Source organism: Carex rostrata, unplaced genomic scaffold (genome assembly GCF_964058835.1).
Source record: "Carex rostrata unplaced genomic scaffold, lpCarRost1.2 SCAFFOLD_41, whole genome shotgun sequence".
In the NCBI taxonomy this organism is placed as follows: Eukaryota; Viridiplantae; Streptophyta; class Magnoliopsida; order Poales; family Cyperaceae; genus Carex; species Carex rostrata.
In genome coordinates, this window is record NW_027601199.1 from 97,501 (window position 1) to 102,868 (window position 5,368).

The window sequence follows — 5,368 nt, forward strand, 5'->3', positions numbered from 1 at the left end:
CAGCGGCAAGCGGAAGCGGCTAACGTTGGGGAAAAGTGACCCGAAAACAGTTAAACGGGGGAAAACTAAGCGGATGCGGCCACGCGTTGGGGAAAACGAAGCGGATGCGGCCAAGTGTTGGGGAAAAATGGCCCGAAAACAGCCCAGCGGCAAGCGGAAGCGGCTAACGTTGGGCAAAAGTGACCCGAAAACAGTTCAGCGGGGGAAAACTAAGCGGATGCGGCCACGCGTTGGGGAAAACTAAGCGGATGCGGCCAAGAGTCGGTGGAAATTGGCCCGAAAACAGTCCAGCGGTAAGCGGAAGCGGCTAACGTTGGGCAAAACTGACCCGAAAACAGTTCAGCGGGGTAAATTTTTGAAATTTTTTTTGAAATTTTGAATTTTTTTTGAATTTTTGAAGTTTTTTTGGGTTTTTGGACTTTTTTTGAATTTTTTGAATTTTTTTGAATTTTTTGAATTTTTTTTGAATTTTTGAAATTTTTTTTTTTTTGAAATTTATTTGATTTTATAAATTTTTTGTGATTTTTTGAGATTTTTTTGAATATTTTACATGGGTGATTTTGACTTGGGGGATTTTCAGGGGGTGGTAACCCTGGGCATGGCTAGAGCCTCAAAATTCATATTCCCCTATAGGGGGGCAAGGTTTTCAAAAGGGGTGCCCCCTCATGTACACGCGCGTGGGTGTACATGGCCCCGTCGGTGCCAGCGTGGGTGGAAAATGGCCCGAAAACAGCCCAGCGGCAAGCGGAAGCGGCTAACGTTGGGCAAAACTGACCCGAAAGCAGTATAGCTTGGAAAATTAAGCGGATGCAGCCAATTGTTGGCGAAAACTAAGCGGATACGGCCAAGTGTCGGTGAAAAATGGCCCGAAAACAGTCCAGCGGCAAGCGGAAACGGCTAACGTTGGGCAAAAGTGACCCGAAAACAGTTCAACTGGGGGAAATTAAGCGGAAGCAGCCAAGCGTTGGGGAAAACCAAGCGGATACGGCCAAGAGTCGGTGGAAAATGGCCCGAAAACAGTCCAGCGCCAAGCGGAAACGGCTAACGTTGGGACAAAGTGACCCGAAAACAGTTCAGCTGGGGAAAATTAAGCGGATGCAGCCAAGCGTTGGGGAAAACTAAGCGGATCCGGCCAAGAGTCGGTGGAAATTGGCCCGAAAACAGTCCAGCGGCAAGCGGAAGCGGCTAACGTTGGGCAAAACTGACCCGAAAACAGTTCAGCGGGGGAAAACTAAGCGGATGCGGCCACGCGTTGGGGAAAACTAAACGGATACGGCCAAGTGTTGGGGAAAAATGGCCCGAAAACAGCCCAGCGGCAAGCGGAAGCGGCTAACGTTGGGGAAAAGTGACCCGAAAACAGTTAAGCGGGGGAAAACTAAGCGGATGCGGGCACGCGTTGGGGAAAACTAAGCGGATGCGGCCAAGTGTCGGTGGAAATTGGCCCGAAAACAGCCCAGCGGCAAGCGGAAGCGGCTAACGTTGGGCAAAACTGACCCGAAAGCAGTATAGCTTGGAAAATTAAGCGGATGCAGCCAATTGTTGGCGAAAACTAAGCGGATACGGCCAAGTGTCGGTGAATAATGGCCCGAAAACAGTCCAGCGGCAAGCGGAAACGGCTAACGTTGGGCAAAAGTGACCCGAAAACAGTTCAGCTGGGGGAAATTAAGCGGAAGCAGCCAAGCGTTGGGGAAAACCAAGTGGATACGGCCAAGAGTCGGTGGAAAATGGCCCGAAAACAGTCCAGCGGCAAGCGGAAACGGCTAACGTTGGGACAAAGTGACCCGAAAACAGTTCAGCTGGGGAAAATTAAGCGGATGCAGCCAAGCGTTGGGGAAAACTAAGCGGATCCGGCCAAGAGTCGGTGGAAATTGGCCCGAAAACAGTCCAGCGGCAAGCGGAAGCGGCTAACGTTGGGCAAAACTGACCCGAAAACAGTTCAGCAGGGGAAAACTAAGCGGATGCGGCCACGCGTTGGGGAAAACTAAGCGGATACGGCCAAGTGTTGGGGAAAAATGGCCCGAAAAAAGCCCAGCGGCAAGCGGAAAAGGCTAACGTTGGGGAAAAGTGACCCGAAAACAGTTAAGCGGGGGAAAACTAAGCGGATGCGGCCACGCGTTGGGGAAAACTAAGCGGATGCGGCCAAGTGTTGGGGAAAAATGGCCCGAAAACAGTCCAGCGGCAAGCGGACGCGGCTAACGTTGGGCAAAACTGACCCGAAAACAGTTCAGCGAGGGAAAACTAAGTGGATGCGGCCACGCGTTGGGGAAAACTAAGCGGATACGGCCAAGAGTCGGTGGAAATTGGCCTGAAAACAGTTCAGCGGCAAGCGGAAGCAGCTAACGTTGGGCAAAACTGACCCGAAAACAGTTCAGCGGGGGAAAACTAAGCAGATGCGGCCACGCGTTGGGGAAAACTAATCGGATACGGCCAAGAGTCGGTGGAAATTGGCCCGAAAACAGTCCAGCGGCAAGCGGAAGCGGCTAACGTTGGGCAAAACTGACCCGAAAACAGTTCAGCGGGGGAAAACTAAGAGGATGCGGCAACGCGTTGGGGAAAACTAATCGGATACGGCCAAGAGTCGGTGGAAATTGGCCCGAAAACAGTCCAGTGGCTAGCGGAAGCGGCTAACGTTGGGCAAAAGTGACCCGGGAACAGTTCAGCGGGGGAAAACTAAGCGGAAGCGGCCACGCGTTGGGGAAAACTAAGCGGATACGGCCAAGTGTTGGGGAAAAATGGCCCGAAAACAGTCCAGCGGCAAGCGGACGCGGCTAACGTTGGGCAAAACTGACCCGAAAACAGTTCAGCGGGGGAAAACTAAGCGGATGCGGCCACGCGTTGGGGAAAACTAAGCGGATACGGCCAAGAGTCGGTGGAAATTGGCCGGAAAACAGTCCAGCGGCAAGCGGAAGCGGCTAACGTTGGGCAAAACTGACCCGAAAACAGTTCAGCGGGGGAAAACTAAGCGGATGCGGCCAAGAGTCGGTGGAAATTGGCCCGAAAACAGTCCAGCGGCAAGCGGAAGCGGCTAACGTTGGGCAAAAGTGACCCGGAAACAGTTCAGCGGGGGAAAACTATGCGGAAGCGGCCACGCGTTGGGGAAAACTAAGCGGATACGGCCAAGTGTTGGGATAAAATGGCCCGAAAATAGTCCAGGGGCAAGAGGAAGCAGCTAATGTTGGGCAAAAGTGACCCGAAAACAGTTCAGCGGGGGAAAACTAAGCGGATGCGGCCACGCGTTGGGGAAAACTAAGCGGATACGGCCAAGTGTTGGGGAAAAATGGCCGGAAAACAGCCCAGCGGCAAGCGGAAGCGGCTAACGTTTGGGAAAAGTGACCCGAAAACAGTTAAGCGGGGGAAAACTAAACGGATGCGGCCACGCGTTGGGGAAAACTAAGCGGATGCGGCCAAGTGTTGGGGAAAAATGGCCCGAAAACAGTCCAGCGGCAAGCGGACGCGGCTAACGTTGGGCAAAACTGACCCGAAAACAGTTCAGCGGGGGAAAACTAAGCGGATGCGGCCACGCGTTGGGGAAAACTAAGCGGATACGGCCAAGAGTCGGTGGAAATTGGCCTGAAAACAGTCCAGCGGCAAGCGGAAGCGGCTAACGTTGGGCAAAACTGACCCGAAAACAGTTCAGCGGGGGAAATTTTTGAAATTTTTTTTGAAATTTTGAATTTTTTTTGAATTTTTGAAATGTTTGAAGTTTTTTTGGGTTTTTGGACTTTTTTTGAATTTTTGAATTTTTTGAATTTTTTTGAATTTTTTGAATTTTTTTTGAATTTTTGAATTTTTTTTTTTTTTGAAATTTATTTGATTTTATAAATTTTTTGTGATTTTTTGAGAATTTTTTGAATATTTTACATGGGTGATTTTGACTTGGGGGATTTTCAGGGGGTGGTAACCCAGGGCATGGCTAGAGCCTCAAAATGCATATTCCCCTATAGGGGGGCAAGGTTTTCAAAAGGGGTGCCCCCTCATGTACACGCGCGTGGGTGTACATGGCCCCGTCGGTGCCAGCGTGGATGGAAAATGGCCCGAAAACAGCCCAGCGGCAAGCGGAAGCGGCTAACGTTGGGCAAAACTGACCCGAAAGCAGTATAGCTTGGAAAATTAAGCGGATGCAGCCAATTGTTGGCAAAAACTAAGCGGATACTGCCAAGTGTCGGTGAATAATGGCCCGAAAACAGTCCAGCGGCAAGCGGAAACGGCTAACGTTGGGCAAAAGTGACCCGAAAACAGTTCAGCTGGGGGAAATTAAGCGGAAGCAGCCAAGCGTTGGGGAAAACCAAGCGGATACGGCCAAGAGTCGGTGGAAAATGGCCCGAAAAAAGTCCAGCGCCAAGCGGAAACGGCTAACGTTGGGACAAAGTGACCCGAAAACAGTTCAGCTGGGGAAAATTAAGCGGATGCAGCCAAGCGTTGGGGAAAACTAAGCGGATCCGGCCAAGAGTCGTTGGAAATTGGCCCGAAAACAGTCCAGCGGCAATCGGAAGCGGCTAACGTTGGGCAAAAGTGACCCGAAAACAGTTCAGCGGGGGAAAACTAAGCGGATGCGGCCACGCGTTGGGGAAAACTAAGCGGATACGGCCAAGTGTTGGGGAAAAATGGCCCGAAAACAGCCCAGCGGCAAGCAGAAGCGGCTAACGTTGGGCAAAAGTGACCCGAAAACAGTTCAGCGGGGGAAAACTAAGCGGATGCGGCCACGTGTTGGGGAAAACTAAGCGGATACGGCCAAGGGTCGGTGAAAAAGGGCCCGAAAACAGTCCAGCGGCAAGCGGACGCGGCTAACGTTGGGCAAAACTGACCCGAAAACAGTTCAGCGGGGGAAAACTAAGCGGATGCGGCCACGCGTTGGGGAAAACTAAGCGGATACGGCCAAGAGTCGGTGGAAATTGGCCTGAAAATAGTCCAGCGGCAAGCGGAAGCAGCTAACGTTGGGCAAAACTGACCCGAAAACAGTTCAGCGGGGGAAAACTAAGCAGATGCGGCCACGCGTTGGGGAAAACTAATCGGATACGGCCAAGAGTCGGTGGAAATTGGCCCGAAAACAGTCCAGCGGCAAGCGGAAGCGGCTAACGTTGGGCAAAACTGACCCGAAAACAGTTCAGCGGGGGAAAACTAAGCAGATGCGGCAACGCGTTGGGGAAAACTAATCGGATACGGCCAAGAGTCGGTGGAAATTGGCCCGAAAACAGTCCAGTGGCTAGCGGAAGCGGCTAACGTTGGGCAAAAGTGACCCGGAAACAGTTCAGCGGGGGAAAACTAAGCGGAAGCGGCCACGCGTTGGGGAAAACTAAGCGGATACGGCCAAGTGTTGGGGAAAAATGGCCCGAAAACAGTCCAGCGGCAAGAGGACGCGGCTAACGTT